At 41.6% G+C, this 17,526-nt stretch overlaps 1 protein-coding gene and 1 long non-coding RNA gene across 10 annotated transcripts in view; both read left to right on the top strand.

Moving 5' to 3' along the window:
• Window positions 1-17,526, top strand: part of Rbfox1 (RNA binding fox-1 homolog 1) — a 2,068,553-nt gene that overhangs the window by 1,902,488 nt on the left and 148,539 nt on the right. The gene's annotated exons all lie outside the window — the stretch shown is intronic.
• Window positions 969-16,461, top strand: LOC121141095. The gene is made up of 3 exons (XR_005878007.1): window positions 969-6,324; window positions 9,688-10,020; window positions 12,580-16,461. It is a non-coding gene; the product is annotated as an uncharacterized LOC121141095 (long non-coding RNA).

Raw genomic sequence — 17,526 nt, 5'->3', positions numbered from 1 at the left:
CACTGCCCGGTGACAGAGGCACACTGTGGTCACGCCTGGCTTTTGTACACGGAGACTGGGAGCAGAGTTCAGGTTCCCAGGCTGATGCACACATGCCTGCCTGCCAATCCTTCTCTCTGACTTCATTCCTTGCTTCACATCTTTTTTTTTTGTAATGTGAATTTGTCTATGACAGACTTACTTCAAATTGTCTCCATCTCTCTACATCTTGATGGAGTTGTTTTCTCTTCCTCTCAAGTTCTGTGTCTCATATGGAAGAAATTGCACTTCAAATTGGGTCAAAATGATGCTTCTCTGTGTGTTGCATACACAGTCTTATATTAACAAAAAGTTACTGTTGAACGTAGACTCTACAGCATGTCTTAGCACAAACCATAGGGGAAAAAAAGAAAAAGTTAAAGTTGGGAGAATATCTAGGCTATTCCTCATAGGAGAGTGTTAATCCTGGAATAGCCATCCTTTGACATATATATCCATGGTGTTTAATGTCATTTTAAGGACGTTGTGGAGGCCATGCTTTCTTGGAGAAACCGAATGGTTTAGGGTAAAAGAGAACATCTATCCATATGGTGGCCTCCAAGAACATCTAATATATGCACATGACTTAACAAAAATTGCAGTATCTTGAAAGGGAGACGGTGTACAACCTTGAGCTTCCAACCAGAGCTAAGTAAGGCATGGGCAGAAAAGCCTTAGCAGGTCATCTCTGCTGGTCCCCAGGGCCCGAGACAATTCCCTGCAGGACATTTTTTGCCGAGTTTCTATTTTGTACAGGATTCCAAACATATCCCAGATCACAGTGCTGACAGAGTCACTGCTGTATTCTCCAGGATACTGTTTCTCATGAGGTATTTTACTCTTGACATATTATAATTAGAGATTTGTGAGTGGAGAATTCTCCATGTATCTCCTATAGCAACTTGACTTCTATTTTTAACGCTTGTTCTGCAGTCTGCCTGTCTCCTCCACTTGCCCCCTCCCTCTGAACTCTGATGGGATGAAGAACTTGGTTCTCTGAACTGAGTTTGCAGCCTGCATTTGCTGACAGGAAGAGGAACCATGTACAGAGACTTTTGTTTTTAGTGGCTGTGCTAGTGAGTTTCCCTCAACTGCAGCTCTATTCCTATGGTCTGTTATAAATCCAATCTGTAAATCCTCTAACCTCTCACCACCTGAATGCTCAAAACAGTAGAGATCCACTGAGCACCCACTTCAGCAGTGCTGTATTGGGAAGGTCTGTACTATGCTTTGAAATCCAGGTCATTATTTTTACCTCTGCAAATTCTTACAAACAAAGGTATCCCCGTGGGGGAGATGCAGACAGCTTCTGTGATTGATCTGGTCTGTTGTCTTTCTCAATCAGGCTACAGGGAAGAGTGAAATAGAAATATCCTGGTCTACCTCCCTTCATCTATTATTATATCTTAGTATATCTTTGAACAGTACATGGGTTTAAAATATACATATTGATTATTTCACTAGCAGACATCATTTGCTAATTTGAACTGGAAGAAGTTGCTTGTTCAGCATAGTGCAGCAGCTAATTTTCAATCCATAGTTGTCTTGATTGTATGTGTTTGGGTGTGGCCATCCCTCCCTTTTAGAAAGAAAAAAAGTACCTCAAGAATGGCTTGAGGTTGCAGAGAAGAAAGACTAGGGTATACACTCATTGCTCAAGGTCTATCCAGATTCACAGACCATGTTAGTCTGTTAGGAATTCCTTCTATACTTGCACCATTTTGTTTCTCCCCACAGGCTTCTGTTTTAGGAATTCTGTTTTGTTTTGCTGGAAACAGTGGCTTATTATAGAGATTATGAACTCACTGTGTAACCCAGGTTAGCCTCAAAGTCCACAGCTTCCCAAGTATTAAGGTTGCAGGCATGTACACTTGCTTTATATTTTTTCAGTGGTATCAGTACCCCTTGCTTTGCAATGGGGTTGTAAATGGACAAAGAGGCAAAGGATGTCAGAGTTGAGAAGTGGTGTGGATCTCAGCCAGATCTTCTGATATCCAATTACAGATCTCTGTCCACTCTCCATTTGCCCCCTTAACAGTTTAGTGCTTGAGGCTAGGGCAACAGACACAGAACTGTCCCCAAGCCTGGCGCCCATTATTCTTGCCCTCTAATTTCCGAAGGCACGTCAGTCAAGATCCTAGCCTCTGGGTTTGCCAATGTCTGTGCCTCTGTTTCACCAGTCATGTGGCCTTAGATCAGTTGACAAATGAACCTTTCCATTCTTGTGATTCCCACTGCCCCCCCTTTCCCATGGACCTCTTCTTCTTTCCCTCTAAAGATCACCAGTCAATGATTTACAGAACACCATTGCTTTGTCCTTTGGGGGAGATTTCATCCTCATGAATTACACTGGAAGTTTGGCAAAACCATTGAGAAACAACATATCTAAAAATAGGGTAGATGCATCAATTGGGAAGTAGAGAGTTTCTAGCCTCAAAAATAGTCCTTTTTGCTCAGTGTCAGAGTATGTTCTTTGCAGTGTCTGTGAGCAATCTCAGCTCTTCATTCTTGCCCCCCAGCCAAGAGCTGGATGGAAATGTTACCATCCCATGATCAAGGTTCAGAATCCAAGGCAAGTACCTTGGGGCTAAAACCTAGGAGCGGAGGGATGCTCAATTCCAGGCATGCCAGATATAAGACCAGAAGCAGCACAGACTGGAGGTTCCAGGAATTTCTCCAGACATTCTGGGACTTGCATGAATAGCTGGCAGTTGCAGACAGGAATTCTCTATGGGAGAATTACTCGTGCCACCCCAGGGAGAGCACCAACAGATCTGAGACTGCACTCTTAGAGTGCACTCTTGCCTGAGACCTTGAGCAAACTACAATAAATGTTTTGGTGGCTTCAATATTGGATGACAGTGTCACTGAGCTGTTTTGTCAACACCACATCTACTTTCTTAGGCTACAGGTACTGCTTCTTGCTTCCTCATGAGCCTCAGCATCCTTGGGATGCTTTAGAATGCATGGCCCAGGGCTTTCAGAATAAATTGCAGCCCTCCCCTAAGTAGGAACAAGATCCAAGACCTTTTTGCTGTTCAAAAGTCTCATTTGGATAAGAGTGCTTAATGTTTGCGAGCCAACAAGCACCATGGAGCCTAACAGAGGATGTCTGAGAGGACCAGAGTAGCTCTGGGTGTAAAGGACCTTGGTGTGTGTGTGAGAGAGAGAGGGAGGGGGAGACAGACAGACAGACAGAGACAGAGACAGACAGATAGAGGGGAAGGTAGAAAGCAGGGGGGCTCAGAAGGGCACTTATTGAAATTCTAAGGGTTCATTCTGAATACTGACATGTTAGAAAATTCTTATGGCAGGTAAGGAAAAATGACCTGGATAATTCCTTTGGCTGTGATCAGGATAAGCATCATAGCAGCCTATGTAAGGTCACATTTACACAGAATCTGTGTAAAGAACCCACAGTTCTCAGGCTTGGGAAGATGGTTCAGTAGCTTAAGACTTTGCCTGACAAACATGAAGACCTGAATTCAAATCCCAGAGCCCATAAATATCGGAGAGAGGTAGCATGTATTTACATATATAAGTGTTCTCTCAGCAAGATAAGAGGAGGAAGAGATAAGACAAGGCAATCTCTAGACCTCATGAAGCAACTAGCAGCCGTACAGCTGAACAAGCAAAAAGATATCATTAGAATCAAGGTAGATGTCAAAGACTGACCTCCTCAGGAGATTCTCTGATCTCTCTATACATGTGCTGTGGCACATGTTCACACACAATTACTCACTTGCTTGTATACACAGCCATATACTGAAAATTAAAAAAGAAAAGAGCCTATAGTCATTGTATTTCTAACCCCAAGTGGAACCAAAACATGTCATCTAGCCTCTGTGGCCTTTGGTTTCTTCTTCATATAGTACACATAAATAACTTTGAACTTCTGAGTTATTTATGATAAACACACCAGGACCCCAAATCAGGGTGGCTCTTGGCTTGGAATTATTCACACTTAAGATTGTTTTTTGGAGTCTGAATTTTTACCATAGGTCTGTGACCCCACTACTCATGAGACTAAAGTAAGAAGATCAGAATTCAAGGCCAGGTGAGGAGGTGAAGGGGATGGATGGAGAGTTATAATCCAGGAAACTAAATAAATCACAAGAATCCTAAAAAGTACTTTCTCTTAAGTTAAATTAAATCTCACGTTCCCAAATTGATTTTAAAGCTTAATTTGATATTTAATGATTTTTAGATAAATATGTTTCAAATACTAAGTCTGAATACAATAGATTGCCACAAAGTGTCCCTTCTCCTGAGTCTAGACCAAGAACTGGGCAATGGAAGATTTATTAGAAAAATGGATGCCTGATATTCTGTTCATAATACACAAGAGCAGCTTGTTTGGTTAAATGAGGAAAGCTCTGGTACATTATGAGTGTTTCAATCTGGAGCCTTTGTTCATGTTTCCACTGCAAGTGTGGTACCTATCAGAAGCATCATCTATCTTTGTATTTGATGTTCTGTACGTTTTCATGCGTATGCTTATTTCAATCAAGTTTACCCTCTTAGGGTCTCTTTTTGTTACAGAGGTTAATCTTTGAGAGTGTATGAACCCAGTGGGATTTGAAGACATTGTGATAGTGACTAAATAATGAGAATATGAAGTAGACTGCCTATGTACCAAGTACTGAATACCTAAGTGGCTAAAAGTCATACATGCTGTTACTAAATTCATGGGCACAATGAACAGTTTTGTTGTTCTTGCATGTTTTTGAGAAAATGTAGAAGCAGACATCATACCATTTTGCAGCTCCTATTTGAGATCATTAGCCAACCATCAGTTCATGTCCTTAATTTGTGGCAATAGATTCCTTAGGTTCATAGTGAGTGTCTATAATATCTGTGTTCTTTTTATATGAACAGAGGACAGAGGTACAGGAATAGTTCACCCAAATTTCTGACATGCTAAAACTGGATGGAACCAATGGTTTACCTAATCTATTCTTCTCTCTGCATAGATTCTAACATTATCACATAAATGATAGTAAAAACTCAGCTGCTTTCAGGCCTAGGCATGCAATATACATATATGGAAGAGACTGCTTTATGATGGAGACAAGAATTACAGCAAATATTTATAACTGAATACTTTCCCATTGATACTGGAATTGTCAAATTTTTGGCCTGATGCTTTGTAACCATTTGATAGGGCCTGTGTTTACAGTTAAGAGAAATAGATGAGTTGCTGGTCAACTAGTGACTGACATTTTGAATTATAAACTGCCATTTGGATTGTTGACTCCACTTTGTAGAATCATTCATTTTGGATAGTTTGCTGCCATTTTGCATTGCCAGTTGTAATTTTGAACTGTTGATCTGTTACTTTATCTTTTGAATTATTCTTAAGAGAAAGCAGTAATTTAGTTCTCCTGTGTATTCTTACTTCGTTATCTATTTGAACTTGACTATAAAACCTTGTGGACTGGCAGGACCTTAATGTACATGTTTTGTCTGTGAACGTCCAGAGAAGGAAACTTATCTGCCTGAATCACAGAGCAAATATCACAGCAGAAATCAGAGAGAAGTAGCCTAAAATATCCTGGCCCTACACTATACCTGTCTTGGCACAGTCTTCTTGGCTCTGCCCATCCCCCTTTTCTTCCTGTTTCCTGAACTCCACAGTTGATTGGGGGTGCATATACCTGATGTGACCTAATAAACCGATGTGAACAAAGCCCAGTGGTGCCACTTCTAACAGTAGTTATACAGTATAATTTGGGCCTCCCTTTCTGTACAACATGCCATTTGAGCTCTTAGCTGTGTAGATATGCACTTTCTTGACACACATGGTCACTGCAGAGTCAGAACACTAACAGGGGGCCTAGCTTTTGACCTTTGTATCTGTGAGTCATGTGAGGCTGCTAACTGCTAAATCCTCAGATGTTACCCTATCTTGTCAAGCTATGTCTGTCTTTGCAAAAGACCTGTAGGGGCACAACGATGAACTCTATTCATGAGGGCAGAGAAAAGAGACCTCACACGACAGTTGGTAGGGCATCTTGGAGGTCTCAATGCCTCATAAAGCCTCTGTCTTCAAGGCTCTAAACAGAATGCTGTTCCCTGCTAGATTATGAGCTATCCTTCTGACACTAGTAACAGAAGGTTCCATCCTTGAGGACCTGGCTTTCATGCAGTTTCAGTGCCCTTAAGAAGAAAGCTAAATGGTCATGTTCATTTAATAATGGGGGGGGCATCTAGGTTTTCCAACTGTGCAGTTTAAGCAAACCAGGTTACGAGGACTAGTGGAAACTGAAGGATCAAGTAAGAAAGTCTTGTTTGGAGAGTAAAAAGGTAATTTTCCCTAAGAAAGGTTGTGACATTGTATATTATAAAATTCAAATTTGAAGAAATTAATAGTTCTGGCCTTTTAAAGGAGAAATATAAATGTCCATCTTGAGATGGAATAAAAGAAACATCAATTTCTTGTGCTTAAATGAAGGAAGCAAGATGAAGGAACTCTTGTTATTGGCAATAAAGGAGGGTAATAACCAGCATTTAGTGCATTCAGGATAGAGGCAGGGGTAGCAGAGTTTCAAGCCTGTATACATCAACTCCTTGAATCCCATTGAGAATCCAGAGTAGCCTGACACTGTAGTTCACCTTTGTTTTTTCACCTAGGTGAGGAACCCAGACCACAGAGAAGGGGATGCTCAATGTCACAAAGCTGAGAAATGTAGAACTAGACTCCACTGGCAATCAGAGACACCTCTCTTCCTCCTCACTCAAGTCTTCCTTAAACCATTTCATTCACACAACCATTGAGGAGGGATTAATGTAAGGATGCTAAAATCGTAGAGGGGGAAACTGAGTTCCAAATGCTAAGTAAACGAAGACTTAATCCTAGTGATTCTAGAACGAACTGGAAATCACCTATTGACATTAATTGCTTTCTAGTTCAATAATAACATCACTGCAGGCAGATATTTTAATACTCTTTGTCCCTACTTTAGGTTTAACTCTGAATAGCTTCAGTGTGAACATCCAAGAGTTGAGCATGTAAGCATTCCTGCATGTATTCTCTCTGTATGTCTGTTTTCTCTCTATCTCTCTGTCTCTATGTCTGTCTCTGTCTTCCTTTCCCCAACGCTATCCCTCCATCCTCTGGTAGTGTCCACTGGTTCCAGAGAGTGAACGTGGCCTCCATACCCTTCACAAGGCAACTAGAAGAGTTCTAGATTTCCTAGAGAATCTTTTTACATGGAAATCACTAATTATAACCTAAATTGTATTTGACTTCTGCATCTTTGCTTCATATTGCAGCCCTGTAATTTAAATAGACTGTTATCTAGCCTTATGTAGGAAGACAAATTAGCTCCCTTTTGGTTTGAAGCCATGATGTTAGTGCTACTCTAATGACAGTGAGAGGAGGTGTACTTGGTTCCATTTTTTCTCTCTTTAGGAAGGAGTCAGGCTAACAATTATTAGAGGAATTGCCTAGGGTTCCAGGCACTGTCTCTCAGAGGCATTAATACAGGGGGTATACAAGAAAATTAAGGATAGAGCACAGAGAATGCATGTGAGAATATCTCACAACCACCTCACCTCCAGGAAATAGAAGTTTAGAGACAAGTATGAAATAGGATATGACATTGGATTTAAGGAACTTTTCTGTTTGAAGGGGCCCAGAATAATTTTTTCTGGAGCTATATTATTTGAACCCAGGAAGATTCTCATAAAACATGGATAAAGTTATCAAAGTTCAAGTAGCTAGAGCTATTATACTCTTAATGGAGGAGACTAGAGGGGACCTGATGGAAACTGAGGAAGGGAATTTGGCAGCACTTGCTGCAGCTGAGTTTTTCTGAGACTATTTCTATTCACCCCAGATACAGGAAAATTACAAATGAAGGTAAATGCCACCCAAACATTCCTTGAGTCCCCTGTTCAAATTGCAGGCAGTTTCACTGAAGAGCCTCCTCTTCCTCTGTAACAGTTTGCTGCTTATGTAACTTCATGAAAGAGCCTTTAGCAGTCTTGTAAGATTAATGTGTTCAGTGGACCTCCCCTTTCTTTCCAAGGGAGAATGTTTCCATCTGAAGCAAACAGTCACAGATTTCCTCCCTGATAGGTTCACCTATCAGGTTTATCACAGATCCTTCCTTCAATCCCTTATCACAAGGCTTTTACAAGCTTTTATTGTCAGCATTAAGAATCTAGGCCAGGAGTCAGCTAAAGATGGCTGCTGATGCAACTATAGACTACCTGATGTTTCCAAAGATGAAGTTTTATTGGCACACACTGTAGCAATTGGTTCATGAGTTGCCTTTGGACACTTTTGCATCACATTCTCAGAACTGAGTGAGTGTGACAATAAACTGTGACCCACGGAGGAGCAACACTTACTGTCTAACTAGCAAAGGGAAGAGTTGCCAATGCTTGGTCTTGGCAAATGTTTAAGTACTGACAATTGGCTGGTGTTCTTCAGACCTCAGGCATGTTTTGTGAGATTCATGAATGAAATGTGTTGGCTATATTTTAAAATGAGAGTTTTTATAGACTGAGGTCATTCTGATTAAAAGATGAAAAAAATCCAGCAATATATATGTAGTTCTGGGATTGTGGTGGTATGATCTAGGTCTGTGAGCCTATGGCAAGAATTAGCCCTTATAGGCATTTGTTGATACATGTTCTACACTTATGGATTTGCTGGGTTATGTTTTAAGAATATATTCAAATTCCACTCACCCACCCATTCATCTACCTGCCAACCTATGCACACAGCTATATCATCTATATTTGTATAGTCTATATATAGCTATTTAGTTCAACAAATATACAAAATATATAGAGATAGAGGTACACAGAGAGATAATGTCCTGACTTTCTTCTTTGAAATAGAAACCTATATCACTACTGATACAGACTTTAACAAAGGCAGGTGCAGTCACAGAATGAGTACTGAAATGGTTATTGTTATTGCTGTTATCATTGTTTTTAAAGACAGTGCCTTACTATGTAGCCTAGGCTGTCTTGGGTCTCATGACTGTCCTGCCTCAGCTATTTTTATGCTGGGCTAGCAGCCATCACCATCATGATCAGTTTTTAATGGCTGTTTTTAATAGGATAAGTGTCAGACATGGGGACTATGCAACGTGTATATGATCCAATTCCACTAATTCTAAACCTAATGTGGGCACTTTTATAGTTAAGGGACGAGAGTCAAAAAGCTTCCTCTAACTTCTTAAATTGCTTCTCCGGGAGATGAGAGATGTGGATCACACATCCCCTGCCCCATTTCCATTCTGGATGATAGTGAAGTTATTATTCTTTCCCCTCTTTCCTCATTTTTCTTAAGAAATTAATTTTTTTCAACAGTGTTTCCCAGTGCAGACCAAGCTGTCCCTGAACTCGGAGATCTGCCTGCCTCTGCCTTTTGAGTGCTAGGATTAATGGTATGCACTACCACTCCTATCCTGACACCACTTCTTCTAAAATACCTTGGCAATTCTAGCAAGCAAAGGTACAGAAAATAGAAGCAATATTTTTGGTAAAATGGATAGCAGACACCCCTTCTCTAGAAAGGAATGCATAGCGAGGTATACACAAGGTGGTTTCTCCTATGGAAAAGTATTTGTTCCCAGGAAGAATCTCACAAGAGCCATGGAAAGTCATTTTGTATCAAGTCCTTAAAGTGTCTTCTATTTTTCTCAACAGATCTTCAGCATATTACCTTTCAATTTCCCTCATAAGTTTCAGCAGTGATAGAACAAAAGTTGGTGGTGGGATCAGGAGGGATCACATGATACCTTTTCTTGGTGCCAACCATGGTAGAAGGAAATCATTGGAAACAAGATTCAGCTTCATATAGCCCTTCATTCTAGTGTATGCCTGCTCTGGACACTCACCATAATGGGAGATGGAAGGGGGTGTTGTTGGAATTGCTGCTGTGTTCCTCCTTCAGCCTCGGTATCAATAACTGCAGTCTCTCTGTGGATTCATTGCCCCGATACTGGAGCTGAGCCCTTGGAAGGACACTGTAGACTTGAGGTAATTACAGATCTGTTCCTTTCCAAGTCAGACTAAGTGGACCTCTGATTATTATTCAGAGGATAATGGGAGCATAACGAACACTGAAGGGAAATTGTGCTCCTCTCTTTATGAACTGCTTTTATATTCCCTTGTGCATGGCTATGATGCTATGAAATCTCCTTAAATGTGATATTACTCAATATAATACAATAATAATGCACACACTATATGTATTGGATTACTTTGCAAACAGCCCTTTTGAAATTGAATTTCCCATCATTTCTTGGGGCATGCTTAGGGTTGCTGGACTTGCAGGTCTTTCTGTAGCTGGGGGACTGGAGTATGCCTTCACAGTCACTTAGGTTTCCACAGATGTGAGCAATTGGCCCACATCATTTTTATTCACGGTGGGGATGTTGGCCTGCCAAGTTCCCAGACATCTCACTGTGTGTTGCTGCTCAGTAATACAGACGACTGCTGATACTCAGCATAGTTGTAAAATGAACTGAGTTAGATGGACTCAGAAAGAAAGCTAGAGAGAGAAGGGAGCCTGCTCATGCTGGAATCCAATTCTGAAGTATTCGTAATTGCCTGTGCTGGAGATGCTATCAAATCATTGTTCTCTCTGAACATTTTCCAGATACCATCTCAAGACCAGGGCTGACTCTCTTTTCTCATACTGTACATGCCTTGAAAACATATCTTTTTGCTTGACATCCAAAAATAGTTATTGCACTCCTCCTAGATGTCAAACACAGATCAATCTACTAGATGCACATCCAAGAGTTTTCCAGTCACACACAACATGATTTTTGCTGCAAAGCTACAGGAGTTACAAGGTCTTTCTAGTCGCCACTGCACCTCATACATCTTGTTATTCTTAATGTCAGAAATAGTGTCTGAATTGAGGTGTATATGCATCATTCATAGACCTCCATTGTTTGAGTCCCTTTGTTTCAGAAAGCACAGAGGCCATGGTGGTGCAGGAGTGAATGATGCAGGCATACAATATCCTTCACGAAGCTCATAAATGGGTTAAAACAGAAAGGAACACAAAAATGATTCACGTCACTAAGTTTCAGGAACATACTGGGAATAAAAGTGTAAGTTGGTATATAAACAGGTACCAAGGGGGTAGGTAAATAAGGGTAGGACATAAGAAAACTTCCTTGAATAGATGCCTAAAGTGAGAATAAGCAAGCTTTAACTGAGAAAGGGGGAAGAGCACAATATGCTAGGTAGAAGGAATAGAAGAAGTACAACCAAGATTTCACAGTAAGATAGGTGCAGCTATGACTAACCTGCAACTATGACCTGTGCACATCTTCCTAATGGAGCTTGTTATGGCTATGGAGAGTATTTACACTTGGGGACTTGGCAGCATATCCTGGCAGGGATTTGCCGGCTACTGCCTGTTAATTATCATCATCGTATCAAGGCAGAATGGACTATGGCCTAGTTCAAATGCGAGAACACCGGTGTGATAGCCAGAGGCACAGAGATGGAGGTTCTGCAGTGAGTAGAAGTAAGCAGGGAGGAAACACACAGGACTCTGTTTGCCCTTTTGGGGCATCTTATGGCATTAGCATAAGTGAGAGGCCACTGGATGACTCTAAGTGAGGGGATGCCATATTTCACTGTCACTTTAGGAATCGTCTGACTGCAAAGTGAGCCACACTTTGGAGAGGAGAAATGATGGCAATGGGTCATGGAAAAAATAACAATTAAAAATTACTTCAGAAAGAATCCAGGCAAGAAATGGCACTATGATCTCAGATCTCAGGTGGTCTGGTGAATGGTTGGCAGGGACCATCCATCAGTAGGCTAGAGAGTCTGCCTAGGCTCTTTAGAAGAAGTGACTTGAAAGCATGAGACCTTTCCTAAGTTGAATTAGTGTAGAGCTTAGTTGTTCAGTCCTTAGAGTGACCCTTGGATGTGCACGTGACTCGGCTCTCTTTACAGCTGAAGAAACAGAGACTCGGTGACATCCTCAAGGCCACATCACTCATGACTGCTTTGGTGGTATCTGGCTGCATAATTGCACTGTTAACTAAAATTCAGTGCTTTTCCCACCACTTTCTGCAGGAATAAAGAAGCTGTTGATGCTAAGATGAGAATATTAAAGGAGGTGCTGTGACAGTTAACAGTTATCCACTTGACAGGATCTAGACAGTAGTTCTCACCTTCCCAATGCTGACACCCTTAATATGGCTCCTTGTGTTGTGGAAACCCCCAACCATAGTATTATTTTGTTGGCATTTCATAACTGTAATTTTGCTACTGTTATGCATAGTAATGCAAGTATCTCTTATGCAGGATATTTGATATGTGATCCCCCAAAGTGGTCATGACCCACAGGTTGAAAATTGCTTGTCACAGAGGAGATAAGTTTTGGGACATGCCTATAAGATCTCTGGACACAACAGTGAGGGATTGTCTTGATTAGGTTAACTGAGGTTTGAGGACCCAACTTAAGAGTGGGTGACACCATTCCCTTAGCTGGGATCTTGAACCGATTAAAATAGAGGAAGCAGAGACTATTACTTGCATTCATTTCCATCTGTTTCCTGACTCCAGGTGAAGTTTGACCAGACACCACCTCTGGCCACTGTGACTGTCCATCAGGATGAACTGTATCCTCAACCATGAGCAAGAATACACTTGGCCTTCCTTAAATTGATTTCATTTGTTTGTCCCAGCCACATGGAATCTAAGTAATGTAGGTGTACATAGACAATACTCTGATCTTGCCAAGGGAAACAACTTCTGCCGTGATTTCTCTCAGCACCTTTCCTTGGACCTACTCACAAGTAGTTTTGGGGATTCACATAGGAGATAGATGCTAGTCAGGCTTTGTTGTTGTTGTTGGAATGTGGGCTACATTCTTTGGAAGCTGTGGATGGGGAAACAGTTCTGGATAAATTAATTTGTGCAATGTATAATTCATAAAAAGAAATCCATGGTATTTTTGAACAATGGAAATGAGAGAATCTGCCTTTTGGGCATTGGTCCCAACTCCATTTTGTTCAGCAAACATTTATCAACACCTACTATGTGCCAGAATCTTGCTGGGCAACAGATGAGCCAGATATTGTCCCTACCCAGGAAGGGTGAGAAATCAATAGAGAGACCCAGTGAGCCATCCACTCAGGAATAGACCTTGAGCTTGAGATGTGGGGGGTTGTAAGTATGAGGAGAGCTACATGTGAGATACACAGACAAAGCAGCAGAACTGTGGCATGCCAGAGGATCTGTGAGTGAGCAGCTGTGAAGGAGGGTGTGACCCACCTATAGCTTCAGTTGCATGGATTCCTTCTATCTGCTCTTCACTGTCCATATGAACCCATTAAAAGTCTGCTACCTTGCAGCCATGCTAAACATTCTCTATTGACTCCCACTGAAGCAGGGCTACTGTTGTGTCACCATTACTAATCCTGCCTCTGCTATCACTATTCCAGATACCCTTCTGAGTGTCGCTCTGAGCGTTCTTTACCCCTCTCACTGGTGAATAATAGCTCATCTGAAACTATTTGATGAGTGGCTACAATATAGCACATATAGGAGATTCAAGAATAGGGAGAAACTAGCCATAGTTTTGAGACACTTCATCTACATTTACACCAGGTGGAAAACACTAAACACCATGACATCCTAATTGCTTATAATTCTGGCCTTCTGGAATTTAGGTGAGGCTCGGCCTAGCAGAATGACTGGGTTGGGTCGCTGCTAGTGGCTGAAGTTTGTAATGCATTTCAGGGTTTCGTTCGAAAGTCTGGACCTTGGCAATTACCTTTACTACAGAATCACCACTGGAATAGCTTAGGCTTCATCTCAACCAAAGGTCTCTTGTTAATCAAAGTTCCCACAGGGATATCCTCACAGTGCATGCACACACATGGGGCTGGACTGTCAGGAGGATCTCAAGGTGGCAAAGTGGGACATGCATATCATTCAGCTTATGTCTTGGCCATGGCCCTGAGCTACTCCTGCCCAATCCAGTGGCCGTAGGTTAGGGAGGAATCATGTCCAGACACAGGGATGTGACAGAGATGGCTTTAGACCCTGCAACTTAGGCCTGGAGACTTAAGCCAGACATGCCACTTTGTATTGGCCTTCCAGCCCGATCTTCCAGACTGGTTGCCTGGATTCCAGCTGCTTACATAGATGAGGTGGGGTTCTCCTAACCTCTGTCTCTTACTTAGATAAATTTTGCAAGCTTAGCTCTCCCCTTCCTATCATATGCAGGATGGATATCTATTATCCCAGGTGACTCGGTTTTCTCTGTAGGTCAACATTGCTCTCCTCAGAAATTCCTAGTTGTATTATTATTTGTTGTCATTTAAGACTGTACAGTATGGTACTCTATGGATACCACTCCCTCATATAGGAACTGTTCAAGACTTGGTAAATGACACAACTGCTCTAAGTTACTTATTGTTATCTCTACATTTAGAATTATAAAAATGTTTGTCTCAAAAGGTCATTATGAAGCCAACCCAAACAAATGACTGTGACGACAGCCTAGTGTTAGACTTAGGGAACTGGGCAGTAAGCCCAGGTCACCTTCCTTGTACTGACTATGGCTGTTGTTTTTAAATAGAAAAGATGAATAGGTGGATTTATTGATGGATGAGTAACAGGTGAATATTTGCTTCTAATACTCTTGAGCGAATTCAGGTACCACCAGTATTTATCCCTGCACCCGAAAAGAGCAATAAGCTAAACCAGAAATCAATTGATAGGGTATGCTTTATAAAGTATCTATAAAGCAGCCTATAAAGATTTCCTTTGGGTGCTCAACTTTGAGACCCAGAGAAGTCTTATACCTTGCCCCCAAACAGTTTTTCATTGCAACTGGGCTGCATCCATTACATCTATGTCTAAATCCCCTAACAAACAGACATCCTTGCGATGACTCTGGTTGATTCTAATTGCAGATTGGCCCCTTCTTAGAAGGTCAGAGGAGATACAATATCACCCTCCTGTTCCCAGACTCATGGTATTTCAATTCACAAGATGCCCTATGCAGAAATCCCAAGCTTGTGTGATTCATAGATGACCCCTTCTGCCCTCGATGCTATGTAAACCCCTAACAGAAGGATAATTCACTCTCATTATCCAGGAAACATATCTGAGGACAAGTACAAAGAGCTCCCACTCAGGTTCAAAGATAAGTTGTTCAGCCAAATAGCAGAAGATGCTCTCACTCATAAAGAAGAGCTCGTCTCTGGCAGCTGTAAAAGAGAGCATTCACCTTTTGTTGGATGCAAGGTCAAGTGTGTGTCCTAGGCCCAGTTACAGCATGTTTTTATCCATGCATCTTTTATTCCAGAAAGATCCTGATGCCAGGCTGAGGCTCCAGCTTCCTATTACCACATCAGCCTGTATCCCATGGGACATTTTTGTGGGTGTGTTATTCTATTTATTTTTTTCTTTGCAGTTAGATGTTCATTAACATTCAGGAATCAGGAAGTGTATAAATATGCTATGGAAATCCTGCTTATTCTACCAATAATGCTCCAGATATTGTTGTGTGCATATGGGTTTAGGGACTGTCTATTCATTGTTCTTGACACTGAGATTTGAGGAGGACTGTTGAGGAATGCTCAAAAGTTTTGGACCCTCAGCATTTGGTTTGCTGTAGTGTAAGCAGCGGGTGTTCTCACTAAGTACATGTCCTGAGGGCTTGTCACTTTCTCCATGTCTCTATTCCTTCACCTGGCAAATTATTTTGTTGGTTGTCATGAAGATGAGACAGAATAATATGAGTGATGTGGGTGCTTAGGGAATCTTCCAGGCCATCTGTGGTGTAAGTGCCTACAAAGACATTTTAAGGCAAAAGAATCCCACTTTCCTATTGAGCCAAGGTCCAAAAGGTAGTGTTACTGCCAGTACAGGAGAACTGGCCTAGAAACTGGGAGCTGCTCTTGAATTTGGAAGAGCTTGCTGTGACAGGCACATGAAAGTCTCCTCCAAGGACATAATATATGGGTATAAATGTCTTTCTCTGAATACCTGTGAGCATCCCAGAGCACCACTCCTCTCTCAGGAATGACAGGTGTACATCCTATGATACTAAATGTGATAATGGATAGAAACTTGAACAATCTAAACTTACTCTGTGACCTTCCTCCCCATATTCACAGAAGACAATGACCACAGAGGAAACCAATACTCTCATTAATATATCAAGTTTGAATCATGTCCAGACACAGAGATGTGACAGAGATGGCTTTAGACCCTGCAGCTTAGGCCTGGAGACTTAAGCCAGACATGCCACTTTGTATTGGTCTTCCAGCCCCATTTTCTGGCCTGGTTGCATAGGTTACAGGGCAGATTCCAGCTACTTACACAGGCAGCGGCAGGCAAAAGAAGAATACAATGAGGGGCCTAGAGGAGCAAGACTAAAGAAATTAGAAGGGATAAAAAAGGAAGGAAAAGCCAGGCGTTGGTGGCACACGCCTTTAATCCCAGTACTCGGGAGGCAGAGGCAGGCAGTTCTCTGTGAGTTCAAGGCCAGCCTGTTCTACAGAGCAAGTTCCAGGACAGCCTCCAAAACAATACAGAGAAACCCTGTCTCAAAAAACAAAACAAAACAAAACAAAAGGAAGGAAATGGAAGAAAAGGAGGGACAGATAGAAGGAAGAAATGACAAGAGAAAGGAAGGACATGGAGAGAAGTAAATAGAAAGAGGTAGAGAGAAAGGGACAAAGATGAAAGGCTATAGTTTGACCCATTTGTAGTTTTTGTTTCCTTTAAAACATAATGTAATTAGCAGAGATTCTGCGATGTCACTCTCTAAGCTGATGGTATTGAGACTGGTGACCCTCTACTGTGGGTTGAGCCTTACCAAATGCTCTAGGACATACAAGATCACAGAAGTGGATAGCCTTGCAGTGAAGCCAGGCAAATATGAACAGACATACAACAATCTCTTCTCCTATTGTTCCATATCCAGAGACAACACGAAGTCAACTAAGGTTACTATTGAACCATAGGACCTCTGACCCACTGAATTAAGACCTCAGGGTATAGCTGAGGGAATCTAGGTTTTGTTTGTTTGCTTGCTTGCTTGGGGTGTTTGAGAGAATCTGACTATGTAGCTGTCCTTGAACTGGAAATTCTTCTGCCTGTGCTTCCTATGAGCTAAAATTATAGATGTGCACCTATATGTCTGGTTAGAACGCACTTTCATCCACTTCCTGTGGTATGCTAGCAAAACCAGTCTGATAGAATTTCACACAAGAGATTGAAGAATAATATTCAGTGTTCCCTTAGAATAAAGGATATATAACTCTTGAAGGTATCTGAACCTGATGTAAGACCTAAGAACAGGAATGATGTCTGCCAACACCTGCCAAGACAGTTAGATGCCAATCATTCCTTTGTGTCACTTGACATGGGGAACCTCTAAAAATCTTCCCAATCTAGATGAGACAGTGATATCCCTGAGTGTTGGTAGTTGTATGTACCTGTAGCAACACTATAATGACTTTCTCTCTCTCTCTCTCTCTCTCTCTCTCT

The sequence above is a fragment of the Mesocricetus auratus genome, unplaced genomic scaffold (assembly GCF_017639785.1).
Source record: "Mesocricetus auratus isolate SY011 unplaced genomic scaffold, BCM_Maur_2.0 Super-Scaffold_100007, whole genome shotgun sequence".
Lineage (NCBI taxonomy): Eukaryota > Metazoa > Chordata > Mammalia > Rodentia > Cricetidae > Mesocricetus > Mesocricetus auratus.
Note: the sequence above shows the minus strand (reverse complement) of the source record. Positions and strands in the feature narration are given on the sequence as shown.